Source organism: Talpa occidentalis, unplaced genomic scaffold (genome assembly GCF_014898055.3).
Source record: "Talpa occidentalis isolate TD23 unplaced genomic scaffold, MPIMG_talOcc4v2.1 talOcc4.3, whole genome shotgun sequence".
NCBI classification, from domain to species: Eukaryota; Metazoa; Chordata; class Mammalia; order Eulipotyphla; family Talpidae; genus Talpa; species Talpa occidentalis.
In genome coordinates this window covers 30,113,840-30,130,806 of record NW_023603184.1, presented here as the reverse complement: position 1 = coordinate 30,130,806, position 16,967 = coordinate 30,113,840, and the positions used below count along the sequence as shown (strand labels likewise).

Genomic DNA, 16,967 nt, shown 5'->3' with positions numbered 1-16,967 from the left:
AGACATGTGAAGAAACTGCGCTTGCCTTTTGGTCGTGGACTGGTTGAAACAGATGTGGGTTAGAGATTTGTGGGGAGGTGACAATGGCGTTTTTTGGTCTTGATTTTGATTTTGCTCTTTTCCTCCCAGACTTGTCTGGTTGTTTCTGATCCTTTTCTGTGGGTCCCCACTGGAAGATGCTTTAGACTTGTGACAGGCTTTTGGGCCTTGCTCTGGGCCAATCCTGTGTGGGTGGAATTTTACCCACGAAGGGACAGGTAACTTTGGGTGCTTGATTTAGAAACTATATTCTTTGCCTTTCCTGAATTGTTTCCTAATTGTATTAAAGTTCCTTTTCTTTAAAGTCTCATATGTTTTGTGTTGATGTGGCGGATGGCAGAAGCTCTTTAGAGCAGGCAGGTTTGCTGGGTCTGGGGTACCCCTCTTCCTGCCCTGTAACAATACAAGAATTATAGGGCCTCCCTGGTGGTGCAAGGGGTTAGGACGCAGCCTATGAAACTATTCACAGTCACTGAAGCACAAGTTCGACCCCCGGCCAGGGAGTTGCCCACATGGTGCAGTGGACCTCTCCTGTCTTGCCCACTGCTCCCCTCAGCAGTATATTTCAGTAGATCTGCCTGTTCTGTTCTCCACTTTGTCTTTGGTGAATCCTCTCACACACACACCCACAATTCTGACCTGTACCCCAGTTCTTGTATGTATAGATAGATCAATCTTTAAAATTAAAAAAGAAAAAGAATTATACAGCTTTAGCAGCATTATTTAAGAGAAGGAGGACAAAGAGAAAAGGGAGGGGTGAAACTAGAAAAGGTGGTCTGTCATCTATAGTATTGGGGTGAAAGTCTGCCCTTCAGGCACTTTTCATGTGCTTGATGACTTGGTATTGTAATTGAGTTGAAGCTCTAGTTCTCCAACCATGGTTTCATTCTTATCAACAAGGCATTGCACTGATCAGCTTCTGGGGTCCCTTATTATACATTGGGGCCTCGCCCCCACCCCCAGCGTTCCTTGATATACCTCTTGATGCATAGCCTTCCCAGCATGATCCAGCTTTGTGCTCTTGTTTGATCTGAAAGGCACCTTGCAGGGTTGGGTTCCTGTACCTAACTGAATGGGTCATTTTGACCTTGCTTAGAATTTAGAGCTATAGGTAACAAAATGGTGGCCGAAAAGGCAGCTTAGGAGTAGCAGACCCACATGATGGCATAAATCTCAGTTCAAGTCCAAAGGCCCAAGAACCGGGAGATCTGATGTGCAAAGGCAGAAAAAAGAATGTCTCAGTTTAAGTAAAGAAAGCAAATTCACTTTTCCTCCACCTTTCTGCTCTATTCAGGCCCTCAACTGACTGGATGATGCCCAGCTGCTTTGTTTTTTTTTTTTTTTATAGAGGCATGTTTTATTTATTTATTTATTTGTTTGTTCATTTGTTTTTTTGTTTATACATGCACTGGGTACAGTCAGAAGCGCGGGAGGGTGAGAGAATTCACCAGAGCCAGAGCAGGGAGCAGAGCAGGCAGAAGGACCGAGGTACACTGCTGAGGGGAGCAGCGGGCGGCAGGAGAGGTCTGCGCACCATGTGGGACCCTCCTCTGGTGGCCGGGGAGCAGCCAGGAATCGAACCGGCGCTGCAGAGGCTGCGGGCAGCTTCGCAACCCAGCGCTCAACCGCTGCGCCACCGGGGAGGCCCTGCCCAGCTGCTTTGGAAGGTGAGCTTTACTCAGGCTACTGATTCAAATCCTTATCTTTTCTAGAAACATGCTCACAGACAAGACCAGAAATAATGTTTTGCCAGTTATCTGATCATCCTTTGGCCAGTAAAGTTGACACATAAAATTAAGCATCACACCGGATAAATAAGGTACAAGGGATCGTTCTGTATTATTTGTTACAGCTACATGTGAAATTGTAATTACCTGATAATAGAAAGTTTAATTTTTAAAAGATCTCAATTTTAAGATAGCATACCTACATTTAATTATAGCATTTTGAGGTGGGGGAGATGAGAAACACTTTTTGAATTTAATCATACATTATAAAATTTCATCTAAATTCTAGAAATGTTAAAATGTGGAAGAGTACATCTCAGAAACTAGGAAATATATAGAGCGCATGTTTACTTGTATAATAATACACATCAGACATAGAAAATCATTTGGAAGAAAAAATAATAGTGATTATCTCTAAGTATAAGACTATGAATATTATTTTTTTAAAAATGTACATTTTTACATTTCCTATATTGAATATATAACACCTGTGTAATTTTCAAAGCAAGTCATATTTCTAAGACATTACTTAGACCAACCTTCAATCCGTTGCTTGGAAATCTGTAATCAGCCCTCAAATAATTGGCCGTTTCACTCTTTAATAGCATAGAAATCAATATCTCCCAAAGCAGCTCAGACAGCTCTAATTATTAGAAATGAGAGCTGTTGAAAGCAAAGGTCTGTACTGTCTGTGCCTTCAGAGGGTTTAAGGACATGGATTTGGTTCGAGCACAGGTCAATTAACTTGGCTTATTCATAGAGGAAAACGTAAAGGTACACCACCCACAGGGCTCAGAAGGGCCAGGCACTACTCAAACACTGTCCACAAGAGAAACAAACATGAGCAAACAGGCAATGCAAATCCACCTCAACTAAACACCCTCTCTGGCACTGGATAATTCTTTATTTCTTCAAATGGTCAGCAGAAATCAAACAGGTATAAAAACAGTTGTTATAATCAATAGCCAGACATGAAAGTATAAAAAAGCATCCCATTCCCAACCAAGACTTCAAATTCCTATTAAATACTTTCATGTCAACCTAACAAGAACAAAAAAGAAAACTCCAAAACCTAATGACACAGTAAAAGGAAATCAGACTAGAGAACTATCCCTACTCATAACTGGAAAGACTAAATAAATCATATGGTAATACTTTCCATTCACAGATTTAATGCAATGTTAGTTATGGGGTATTAAGAGTTTTATAGACTAGAGTCTGACAAAATAATTGCAAAATATACATGAAAGGAAGCATGTAAAACGTTAGTGCTCTGGGAGAAAAAAGATAATGTTGCAGAACTCTTTCCTGGATTTGTAAACATCGTAATGTCATACAGCAGCAATGATGACAACTCTTGGGCAGTTCAACTGATTGAAGAACCTGTTCAGCGTCAGCATGGTGAAGAGGTGGAGGAAGAGGCCTAGACTAAAGACTACTGAGAGGCAATGGATGTCTTGACGGGGGGTAGAGGAGAAGGGGACTTTTCTGTTTGTAAGACTCAGAGACCTCTGAGATAGCTCAGGGGGGAGAGGGCAGATTTTAGACTATAATAAGCAATTTCACTTGATCTAAAGATGGAAACCAAGAACAGCTGGACTTCAATGCACAAAAACTATGAATCAGGGCAACTTTCTCCATACTTCAAGAATCCTTCCTGATGCCACACTGAGGTCTGAGAACTATTTGGGTGTCATCTCACCCCACCTCCAGCCACCCTGCAGTCCTAGCCTGTACAGCAGTAGCAGCTTGGGAGGATTTTCATTTCACTGCCTCACTTTTTGTTCTCCCAGTCTTAGAGGCATGTAGCTGATACTTAAAATAGAATGATTTTCCTAGCTCCTTCTTTTTTTACTTTTCCAGCTTTCCAACAGCTATGTCACAAACTCCCTCAATTAAATCTTTTCTGATTAACATATCGAGAGTGGTTTCTGGTTTCCTGATTAGACTCTGACTGATACATTGCCAGCTCCAACACTGGCTTTAGTTTGTTGTTGTTGTTAATGTTTTAAGCCAGAGTGCATAAATCTCAAGCTGTTTCTCTTGTGGCCATGTATCCACCTCTGGTCCAAAAAACAATGTCCAGAGGGGCCTCCCTGGTGGCGCAAGGGGTTGGGACACAGCATGTGAAGCTGTTTGCAGGCACCGCAGTGTGAGTTCGATCCCCAGCCAGGGAGATGGCCCCTATGGTGCAGGAGACCTCTCCTGATTCAACTGCTGCTCCCCTCAGCAGTGTGTTTCAGTCGTTCTGCCTGTTCTGCTCCCCACTCTGTCTCTGGTAAATCCTCTACCCACCGCACCTCTGGCCTGTGCCCCAGTTCTTGTATGTATAAATAAATAAATCTTTAAAAAAAAATGTCCAGAGCAAGGCTACTTTGAGAAGATGGTCTGTCACCCCAAACTATGTGAAGAGCCAGAAGTTGATGGAGTAGGAGGTGGGTGTGTGGTATACAAATGAAGAGAGCTGACAACTGAGGAAGGGCTACAAAGCAATTTCAGCAGAGTTACCCCAACACACAAAGAACAAAACCTGATACAATAAAGCCAGAAAGAAAGCAGTGACTGACAGTCACTATGATAACCAGCTGGGTCAAAAGCCAAAAGCAGGTTTATTTGCTATCACAGGGAGTAGATACCAGGACTGAGACAGACTGGGACAGAAGTTGGCTTGTCAGGGCAGCTACAGAGATATGCTGACACAGATGACTGGACAGTAGCAAATACACTCACAGAAAGGGAACAGCTGACATTTATCTGATTCTGTCCTCTGGTGACATTCCCCAATCTTCCCCTTCTCCTTTTTATTTTCTTACTAATTATCTTTTATTTCAATATTAATACCTTTAAATTTTCTTAATTTTATTTGAAGAGTTTCTCCTTTTTTCTCCTTGAGGTCATCCACTCCTGATGACTGACCAATGGTAGGAGAAGGGGAGAATGAAAAGGTCAAAATCCCATGCCTCAAGAAAGGGTACCTTGGGCCTCCCTGGAGGTGCAAGGGGTTAAGATGCAACCTATGATAGAAAATCTAAATAGGGGATCAGGAAAAAGACTAATTATAATAAAGTCAAAATCAAAATCAACAAGCAACTATAAACCAGAGACACACTGGGGAGGGGGAAGGAGGGAGTAGGATCAAAACAAGCGGGGGTGGAATTGTATGGGTACTGTAACCAAGGCGAAAATGCATACACTGTGCAAAAACGAAAAATGATGTAAAAATATATAAAATTAAAAATAATATGGGCCTCCCTGGTGGCGCACCGGTTGAGCGCTGGGTTGCGAAGCTGCCGGTGACCTCTGCGGCGCCGGTTCGATTCCTGGCTGCTCCCTGGCCACCAGAGGAGGGTCCCACATGGCGTGCAGACCTCTCCTGCCGCCCGCTGCTCCCCTCAGCAGTGTACTTCGGTCCTTCTGCCTGCTCTGCTCCCTGCTCTGGCTCTGGTGAATTCTCTCACCCTCCCGCGCTTCTGACTGTACCCAGTGCATGTACAAACAAAACAAACAAACAAACAAATAAATAAATAAAACATGCTTCTATTAAAAAAAAAATTTAAAAATAATATAAAAAATAAAATAAAACAAAAGATGCAATCTATGAAGATGTCCGCAGCCACTGCAGCACGAGTTCAATCCCCAGCCAGCCAGGGAGCAACCCACATGGCGAAGAAGACCTCTCCTGTCTCACCCGCTGCTCCCTTCAGCAGTGTATTTCATTCAATCCACCTGTTCTGCTCCCCACTCAGTCTCTGGTGAATCCTCTCACCCCCCACCACTCTGGCCTGTACCCCAGTTCTTTTTTTTAAAATATTTATTTATTTATTTATTTATTTATTTATACAAGCACTGGGTATAGTCAGAAGAGCGGGAGGGTAAGAGAATTCACCAGAGCCAGAGCAGGGAGCAGAATAGGCAGAATGACTGAAGTACACTGCTGAGGGGAGCAGCGGGTGGCAGGAGAGGTCTGCACGCCATGTGGGACCCTCGCCCAGCAGCCGGGATCGAACCGGTGCTGCAGAGGCTGCAGGCAGCTTCGCAACCCAGCGCTCAACCGCTGCGCCACCGGGGAGGCCCGGTACCCCAGTTCTTGTATGCATAAATAATGTTAAAAAAATAGAAAAAAAGAAAAAAGAAGGGCACTCTAGAGTCATCCCAGCCCATAGTTCCCTATGAAAGTCATTAACTCCTCCCTCTATCCAAACTGTCACCACAAAAAACCTACATTAAGGCACCAAAATGGCACCTTTCTTCCAGAAGACCAACCAGTCACTTGATGGCAAGCTGATTATAGTGGGAGGGGCAGTGGTTCATCTTGACTGGAATAAATAAATATTTTGGGTGTGATTTTGCCTTTCTTGCCTTAGCCAGCAGCACTATGTGAGGACATATGATGTTTGGTAGATTGATATAGAATCCAGAATCTTTTTATTGGACCCAGGAACCACTTTCACAATAGAGTAAGTACAATAATGACACACAACTATGGAATCCATTTTTCCTATTTCTTATAGGGAAGAAAATTAGCAAAGTTTGGACTCAAAGGAAAAACAGACCTGCAGAAACTGAGTCAGCATATCAAAGAGATTGCTGTGAAAAAGCGTACTACAGACAGCAGCTGTGCCCTTCAACACCAGTCAGCAGAAATGCACCCTTTGAAAGCCTTCTATCCCCCAAAGTGATCTGCAGTGTGCAACTGAAACAGGCATTTCCATATGATGGATGTTTATTTCCTAAAGTTCCTGCTTTGCTCATACACAGGCTGCATCTGACACAGAGATAAAGACACCCTGAGTTTAAATATGCACATTTCACTAACCGTGTCAGGATGTTAGGAAATTATCATATTCCAATGAAAATGAAGGCTTTTTTCCCCTGTTATGTGCTGGCTTTCATGTGATTTTTTTTTCTTTTTACTGAGAATAAACCCAACTGTTAATACATATAAGGTCTTACCTGAGGGGGAAAAAAGCAGCCTGCTTTTTCCTACCCTCTTCCTATCAGTCTGTTCTTTTCCATGTTAATCCTTAAATTTTTACTCCAAAAATAGCTTTCTATTCCTCCACACAGTGGCAATTATTTTTATGACTACACATACTAGTACCTAGTACACAAAGCCATCTAGTTAAGAGTGATGAAATGGCCTTTTGAAGATGTAACTGGGATACCACTTTGGAGGTGATACCCTGCAAAGACAGAGTGGCATCTTCCAAGATGAAGCATGTACAATAAACTGACAATTACTATATGGGCTTGTATATCTACTTGGAGGAAGGAAGTACAGGCACTTCTGCTAACCACCTCCTTATCATCACTGAGGATGACCCACATCCACATCCACATCCACAGCAACTTGAGTTCCATGAGCTATATTAGAATCAAACGTCTCAACAGAAACATGGAAATACTTTTAAAATTCTATGAGAAAGTTAATTCCAACATAGAATTCCATACCCAGATTGTCATCCAAGTGTGCTACTAATAGGAAGACATTTTCAGACATGCAAGGTCTTTAAAAAATTGCTTTTCATGACCTTTTTCTCAGGAAGATTTTACAGGATGAGCTCCACTAAACCAAGTGAGTAAATGCAAGAGGAAAACATAAGATCTATGAAACTACAAGCCCAAACAAAAGAAAGATGAAGAAGGAATTCCCAAAATGATGAGAAAAGAAGTCTCAGAAGGACAGCCAGACAGCTGGCCTAGAGAATGACCAGTCCAGACTGGACCTGGATGATGAAAAGAGCCTGGACACCAGCCAGGAGAGACATCTGTGAGAAAACAAATAAAACTGGTAGAGTGAGAGATTTATAATTCTGTCAGAGGGCTGGGGCCGAAATTAATGATTACTATGTAGAAACAGAGGTTTAAAAAAAGACAATTATTAACCTTAGAGAAAACAAAATGATTGTATAAAGCACAAAATGAGCAGTAAGCAACTTCCCTGTGTACAATATTTCTATTGCATAATAATGTAAAGACTGAAAATGGGTTTAACTAAAAGTATGATCATTACAATGGAATGATGTTTACAGATGAAGGATGTGTATACAGGATGATGTTAGAAAGTGAAATCCTACACTCCATTATATTGAAATTAGGAGACAAGGCCTAAACTGAAAGGTCCAGAGGAAAAGAAAAATCAGAATAGACACCAGAAGAAATAGCTAAAAGATATAAATACAGGTAGCTCTGTCAAGCAGAAATCAGAGATGTGGAAGGCCTTTGCCTCACGTTTCATTATTGTTAAAAGCCTTGTCTTTGGCTTTTATTCTAAGGATTTATATATTTTGAATTTTAAAGTGACTAAAATTTAAAAAAAAAAAAGTAAAGAAAGCGAATTAGAAGGAAATAAGGGAGAAAGGAAATTAGGGTAGAAAAAGTAAGATGAAGTCAGAAGTAATATTAGATCTAGTATACATCATTGCTAAAGATAGGATGAAAATTTGGTTCTGAGCTTTTTAGTAGCTAGCACAAAGTGGGAAATATGATCATTTATACAATTTCACAATGTCCAAGAGACAAAAACGAAACCACTTACTCAAAAGAAATATATCTATTCCTGGTACTGAGATCTGAGAGGCATTTCTTCTATCTGTCCTCCTAAAGAGGACACTGTGACGTAATGAACCACATCCTCATCAGCTTGACTACAGTAAATGCAATAGTAAGCCTCATAGAGCTGTTCCTTATTATGTCTTTCAACGTAGGACAATGGCAAAATGCCAGTGTAGAGGCCAGAAAAAGCAATTCTGTGAAATGAAAATCTGTTCACTGCAGAGGCATTAAGCATGACAGTTAGCCTGTGGACCAGGTGCCTCTACAATGAGTGTGGGATGTAAGTGGAAAGAAAAGATTGCTTGAAAGTCTTGGGGGCCTCCCTGGTAGCGCAAGGGGTTAAGCACAGCACTGTGAAGCTATATCCACAGCCTCTGCAGCACAAGTTTGATCCCCGGCCAGGGAGGTGACCCACAAGGCACAGCAGACCTCTCCTGTCTCACCCGCTGCTCCCTCAGCAGTGTATTTTAGTCAGTCTGCCTGTTCTGTTCCCCACTCTGTCTCTGGTGAATCCTCTCACCGCCCCCCAGTACCTCTCACCTGTAGCCCAGTTCTTATATGCATAAGTAAATCTTTTAAAAAAATTGTTTGAAAGTCTTTATAAAACCAGTTAGATCTCCAGATTTCTATCCCCTCCCCCCAGCATAGCACAGCCAATAGCTACCTTTCACCACACTAGAAGTCAAGAGGAGGTTCATTCTCTTAAAAGGCTGGGTCAGAGGCTCTGGGTTTGGTGAACCAGACACATGCAGCTAATGACAAGGGGATTAGAGGGAAGTATCCATTCTGAATGATGAGCTCCTGCCAATTCTAGTCATCAGCCTCATTCCCCGAAAAGTTCCCAGAAACCTGGAAGACAGGTTTATAAATCCTAATGCAAAAGGATTTTTCTGACTGACTTATATTTAGTAAACTTTTACAGGTTGTATGAAGTGATCATTTAAACATTTGAAGGTTTGGTAGAAATTACAGAAATTCACCAAAGTGTTCCTTGAAACATGGTCAAGGTAAACAGGGTTGTTTCTCTGGCAGACTGAGTGTGAATTCACAATAGTTGAGCTCATGACACTGATGTGCTATGCACAACAATCTCAGCAACTCTCAGATGGACAAGAAAATATATTACTTTCTGAGTTTTTTTCTTAATTTTTATGTAGAAGAACTGGGGTACAGGTCAGCGGTGCGGTAGGTGAGAGGAATCACCAGAGACAGAGTGGGGAGCAGAACAGGTGGATCTACTGATATACACTACTGAAGGGAGCAGGGGGCAAGACAGGAAAGGTCTATTGCACCATATGGGCCAGCCTCCCTGGCTGGGGATTGAACTCTGTGTAGTGGTGAAAGCGCTGAGGCATAGCCCCTATGCCAACAGGGAGGCCCCCTCTCTCTGGTCTTTAAATCCACTCTAACTATACACACACACACACACACACACACACACACATGATCCTGCAGGCTGGAATAAATTCAATCTAAGTAACTCTTTGCAAAGGCACTATTGGTCTGGTTTGAACTACCGGTAATCCCGTGAACAATGACCTTGGCTTTTGTTATGGTTGGAAATCTTCAGTGCCCAGGATTCAGCCTCCCTGGGCACCTGTGCAACCTTTTCCCTGTGAGGTCTTGCACCTTCTCAAACTCTGACATTTTCTTCTCCCCAGCTTCAGGGAAACTCCTTCAGAAATCTCTTAAGTCTCTAAGATCCTTTCTCTCTAGGACACCCAATAATGTCTGACCAGTTTAGCTTATCCAGAAGATGAGAAAAACCACTAACTGTAAGTTCCTTTGTGTACTGCCAAAATCGGGAGGTAAGGAATTACAAAGTGTCACTACCTTCTGAAATATGGAGAAGAGGAAAATATAGGGAGAAGAGAATAAAATTAATATTTTAACAAATTGTTCTGCCAAAACTACTTAGAGCCAGAAGTTACTTTATTCATTTGTAATAAAATGAATATCACAGCAATAGGTCATAGCCACACAGCTAGGCCATTTCCCTCTCTTTAAAGTAGACATTTGTGATCCTAATTACATGGCTGCTTGGTGAGCCTGGAATCAAAATCAGGAGCATTAAAATAATTCAGCATTTAAAGCGGTCAGGTTATCGTAACTTGACATATCAATCCAAGAACAGGAACTCACTATAAGGGACCTAGAAACACTGATGTTTGTTGGCAGTGGTCCCCCAAATCTATGTTCACTTAGCGAATGTCCTTGTTTCTGGAGTTGCAATATTCACAGGCATTTGGCTGGGTTTCTTTCCCTGGAGAGCACTTGGATGAACACCACCACCATTTGTCCTAGAGACTGTTCTTTTCCTAAGCTTCCACAAATCACCACTTCTTCTATCAAATAACAGGTCAGTTCTACTGGCCTAGGATTCATGACTCTTCAGGATGATTTTGCATAAATCTGTTGCAATCAGTTGCACAGAATGTCATTTTGATGTCTCAAAGCACCACATATAATTTCTCTGTTCTTGGTTTAGCCTTCCTGTACCCACCACATCCAGATAACGGGATATATAAAACATTAGAAGCTCTTCAATGTAGAATTCTAAACGGCAGAAGCACCCAAAAGAATTATTATAAATAATGTTAGTAATTACACATTTTAAAACTGTATCATTGTTAACTATTCAAGAAGAGTTAACTATTCAATGCAACATGCATGATGGGTGAAATATGAAAGGAAATTATCCAGTAATGTCATTGAGGTAAGATGTTGAATGCACATGATTAAGTATTAAGTGGTCTTACTGTAAAAGTTGTTGGGTATTCATGTTTTGGTGGGTAACAATATATTTTTAGGACAATTGTATTTGTGCTATGCTAAGATATCTAAACTTCAGACAATAATACTTTAGTAGAGGGCAGACAAGTCCATGACATTTCCTACCACTTTTTGCAGGGAAATAATGGACATTCTAAAAAAGTGTTGTACTATGAATATGCAAAGTGTGTAAAAGCAGTCTTTATAGTTTTGCATGTATTTATGTGGATATCAAGAATTTTATGCCATTTTCTATTTTATAGGGGAATATAATAATAGCAGATAATAGATTCAAGGTCATTTTTCCCATATAAAGGTTAATAAGTTACATTCGTCATCCCGGCAAGAATAAATCAGGCTGGGTCTATTCCCTCAAGCTCTGCTTAGTTACCTTATATCCTCTAGTATCTCTTGTTTGCCTTATTTCTTTTTTCAATATTATTTTTCTTCTCTAGTTTTCTTAAAATGGCACAATTGGGGTATTCATCATTACTAATAAGATACTCCCAATCTTAATCAATTCATTATGTTCAACACAGCCAGAAAAAAATACCAGCCAACTGGTCTCATGAGTGATTTTGTAATAGTTTTATCTATCAAGATAAGTGGATATGCTGTAGCATGTTAGGTCTCCTGAAGAAATTCCAGTATAATTTTAGGATTCTAAAGTCAGTATATGAGAAAATAAAGGTTTTTTTTTTTTTTTTCAGTTCACTTCAACTGGTGTGAGGGTAAAAGTTAGCATAATGTTTCTATCAAGTTGTGCTGTTTTATTTTTATTTGATTCCTTGACTATTTATGAAACACATGAATGTTTATGAAATACATGAATACATTTACTTTGAGCTTTGCTTTCCTCCAACTCATGCATAACGATGCTTTTTTATTTATGCAAACTTGAAATAATAATAATAAGCCAGTTATGTTCAGCTCTGTCCTTTGAGATGAAGACTTGCAGTCATAGCCCCAGAGGGCAGTCATACAGTCTCCATTGCCTCTCAGCATGATTACAAGTAATGACTGTGCTCAGAATCTGTTCAGATGACCAGTCCACCCAACAAACATTTTCATTTAATACAGAACACCAGGCATTAGGAGAAGATGAGGTTGAGAAGGGTTAACAAGTTTTGTTTTACTAAGACAAAAAAGGATCCAGTCCTGCGTACTATTGTTACCTACTGACTCCATCCTGTTGTACCTGGACCATCAGTACAGAGTCTGCTCATGTCCTCATGTCTCTGGCCAGTGTGCCCACCTCCACACACTCTGTGACACTCACTCAGGCAGAAGAATTCAAGGACACGGGGCGAGATGCCCACTAGTGTCATGTTGTATGAGATAGCAAGAATATCTCTTCCAGTTTGGTTTTATTGTAGGAAGACATGAAATCAGACTACTATATATAATGGGGTTCCCTCTGAGAGGCTAGAGTAAAATTTAGAGGTCATTCAGCCCACTTACCAAAATGCTTACAATTCCATTTCATGACATATGAACAATAATAAGTAATAAGCAAAGGAATTTAATCCATATCAAGAGGATTTTATTACGTTAAACAACCAAGTTGTATAGATCCCAAGCAAAGAATTTCATGTTAAAATTCACAACAACCAATAGGTACATTTCATCAAAGGTCATAAATAGGCAATGCAATGTGTCTTTTTCACTACTGACCATTATGGGTCTAGCTGAAAAACAAAACAATGACAGTGTATGTCAGGGTTGTTTTTTAATCACCAGTTTCCATTTAGCAATACAACAGATCTAGGACTGATAGAGACCTGTTATACTGGGTCCACAGAGAAATATAAAGACTTTTTTTCAATACTGAAATTTAATTTAATATTTTATAGCAAGTATTTTCTAAAGTATCTTGTTCTTTTAACCAGTATAGGCTGGGCATCAGGGGAATTAAAATAAGTTATTACACTATCATACTTAGTATTCTTAAACTTTGTTCTATATTTGGGGATTTTTACTATATTTTTGGCTTATAATGTGCCTTTATCTTTTTGGTTACATATGCCATATAATAAGTGTATCTATGCAATGTGTATACTAAGTGGTGTGTTGATGAGCCAGCCCTTCAAATAATTAAAGCTCTGATTTATAGTCTTTGCCAATTTCCATGATGTAAATAATTCCACCTTGGCCAAACTTCAAGCTACCAATATGATGCCACTTAATGTGGAATTAGGAAGGGATATGAACACTTGGCTCTTGTAACCCAATTCAAACAAGCACTAAGACACCACTGCATCTATACATATATGTGCATATATATATATATACACAAATATTTAGACATACACATGCACACACACACACAAATACCAAAAGAGCTAGGGAATAGTGAGGAAGATTGAAGCCAGTGCTTACCTCTAATACTCACTAATTTCATGACTTTAGGCAAATCACTTTAACTTTAGGCAAATCACTTTAACTTTTCTGTGCCTCAGTTTCTCTTTTGCACAATGCACATAACAATAGTAACACTTAATAGGCATGATCTAAAGATTAAAAAATTAACATTTAAAGTGCTAACCATAGTAAGACAGAACTGCTATAAAAGCATTAACTTTTATTGTTATTGTTGCTATTAATATGATCTTTATTTAACTACAGATAGATACATAGATATAATTTGTCAGGATTTTGCTCACCGGAAGCAGCTGATACTCCACCTCCATTTCCTCCTCAACTCTCCAATTTCTGCCCCATGTCTCCTCTTCTCCCACTTGCAGGTTCAGGTTGGCCATGCAGGGATTAAGTTCTGTCCCAATCAGAATCAGCAAATCTGTAGATTTGAGGCAGGACCCATTCCACTGCTCCATTACTGAACCTCATGTCTTCTGCTTTGCCTTTTTGTACTACTCCATCAGTCCTGGGGCGCTCTCATTCCAGAAGCATTGCCCTGAGTGTTTGGCTACCTATCTTCATCCCCCAGGTCTTTGAGTTGATCTGGTTGCCTCTTTTTTGTTGGCTTCTGATTAGTGGCTTTCCCTGACCTTTGCTCTGAGTGTGTACCTGGATATCTGGACCTCAATTGCTGGGTTCTGAGCTCATGACCTTGCTTTGGTTTAGAATTCTGACTGATGGTATTAAATCTGTTCCTTCCTGAGTCCCTAATTCTCTTGATATGGGACATCCATAAGATGGCCTAAAATCTGTAAGTATGACAATCGTTTTTAACCTGGGTTTTCCAGATAATGTCCATTTTAAATATTCTGTCCTTTTTGATTTTAGTGTTTTGGTATACAAAATATATTGCCCATAAAATCTATATTGTTTATTTGACAGAAATAATTATAAAACTCCATGGTCAAACACATCCTCTTTCTTTAATTCAGAAACTATGATCATGGTTTGTCCAACCTTGTAAATTCCAGTACTGAAGTAGCCACCAGTCTCAGTGCCCAACCCAAACCACCACCCCTGTTCTACTATTGGGCTGTACTTTATTATAATATGGAACTGATCTAGAAATAAGGCAAAGTTCAGATGTTGCCCAGAAACATTCTTGTCTCAGCTTTCAAACAGTGGCAGGAATGCCATACATACCATTCTCATTTTAAAAATTATTTACTCTATGTGTGGGTACCTGTATTGTAATCATCTGATACTTGTTGATGTCTCAAGATAATGGAGACAAACAACTTGATTGTCTCTGTTTTCCTCCGTTTAGTGACATGTGTATCAGCAACTATCTTTAAAGAGGACATGTCCTGGTAAGCTCCCATCTGAACAAAAAAAATGACTAAATTTCTGCAAAATCCATAATCATTGGTTTCAACTCAGTTATCCCATCCTGTTTCCAAATACTTCTAACTTTGCAAATTACTGAAAATATTCCCTTTGAGAAAACTTCAAAATCTACATTTCTACTACAGCTCCAAACAACAACTATTTCTCTAAATCAGTGTCTTCCACTGATAGGGAGAAGCATTATAAATTCATTTGGTGATGGAGAGATGTATGGGGTGGAGGTTGTATGGAAGGTGGGGTGGTGGGGGTGACACAGGAATAGAGTAGGAAGGGAAGGGTCAGTCAAAATTCTTTTTTCTTTAGAAACTCCCACATAACAATCTTTTTTTTCCAAATTGATTCAATCTTGCAGTTTATTTATTTATCTATTTTTTTGTGGGACGCTCGCCGGTGGCCGGGGATCGAACCGGCACTACAGAGGCTGCGGGCAACCTCGCAACCCAGCGCTCAACCGCTGCGCCACCAAGGGAGGCCCTCAATCTTGCAATTTAAATAAAACTCATCCTTTTTACCTGATGCCCTTTTTTAAAAGAGAAAAAAAATAACTAAATAGAAAACTAAAGCAAATCAGGAGACATGGATTGTAAATTAGCTCTCTCACTAACTCTCCCTGGACGGACCAACCTCCCCCAATGAAGGGTCTAGAGACGAAATTCAGTGTGTCCATGAATTTGCCAGGGAAAAAAATTACAGCACAAATTTCAGTGACCTCTAATTGAAATTTAGTATTTTTTTCAGGATCTTCTGCATTTCTCTCTTATCTTTCACCTCTTCCCATTTGTAGGTTTAAATTGGTCATAGAGTCCCTCAGTTATTAATGTAGACGAGAAAACCACACAGCTTTAGCAGTGCTTACAACTTTTTGCCCATAGTAATCAAAGATTTTCTTATTTTTTTAAAGGTTTATTTTTATTATGCATAGAAGAACTGGGGTATAGGCCAAAGGTTCAGGGGGGAAGGGGTGAGAAGATTCACCAGAGACAGAGTAGGGAGCAGAACAGGCAGATCTACTAAAATACAGGCAGATCCACTGAGGGGAGGAGCTGGTGAGACAGGAGAGGTCTGCTGCCTCAAGTGCCTCAAGTGCCTCAAGTGGGTTAGCTCCCTGGCCGGCCGGGGATCAAACTCGTGCCACAGTGGCTGGTGATAGCTTGATAATACTGGGACTTTAGCCACTGTGCCACCAGGGAGGCCCTTCTTATTGTTTTTACATTTGTAGCTGATATCTCACTCACTGCCATTTCAAAATTACGGTAGTTAACAGATTTGCTTCTACAACTTATAATTTAATGTGTTAATAAGGTACGTAATATATTACTATTCATGTTTGTTTTTTATATTTTGATAACTGCATTTCACATAATTGGTATTCTTTGAATTCTTAGGTGTTTATTTTTTAAACATCTATATTGAGATATAATTCATAAATAATAAAGCTCAATCAAAAAATGCCCTGACACAGAAGTTAATGTTATCATTGATTTTGCATTATATTTAAGATGGATACAAAACTGTCTCAGCAATGCAGACAATTAAGCATGTTGTTGTGGGTGATGGTGTTTTTGGTACAATATGTCTCCTGATATCCTACACAACAAACAATTTCCATCCGAGTATGTACCAACTGTTTTTGACAACAATGCAACCACAGTTAAGATGGGTGGAGAGCCACTTACTTTGGGACTTTTTGATACTGCAGGGCAAGAGGATTATGATAGATTATGACCACAGAGTTATCCACAGTCAGATGTATTTCTAGTGTGTTTTTCAGTGGTCTCTCCATCCACATTTGAAAATGTGAAAGACAAGTGAATGCCTGAGATAACTCACCACCCTTCAAAAACTCCTTTCTAGCTGGGTGGGTACCCAAATTGATCTCAGAGATGACCCCACTTCTCTTGAGAAACCTGCCAAGAACAAGCAGAAGCCTATCACTTCGGAGATTACTGAAAAGCTGGGCTGTGACCTGAAGGCTGTCAAGTATGTGAAGCAATCTGCACTCACACAGAAAAGTATAAAGAATATATTTGATGAAGTAATACTGGCTCCAGAGTCCAAGAAGAGCTGCAGGTGTGTGCTACTATGAACACCTCTCTAGAGCCCTCTCTG

General features: G+C 40.1%; 1 long non-coding RNA gene and 1 pseudogene across 2 annotated transcripts in view; one reads left to right on the top strand and one right to left on the bottom strand.

The window, feature by feature from the left end:
- Window positions 1-16,967, bottom strand: part of LOC119255492 (uncharacterized) — a 48,616-nt gene that overhangs the window by 10,364 nt on the left and 21,285 nt on the right. The gene's annotated exons all lie outside the window — the stretch shown is intronic.
- Window positions 16,381-16,944, top strand: LOC119254582 (cell division control protein 42 homolog; annotated as a pseudogene).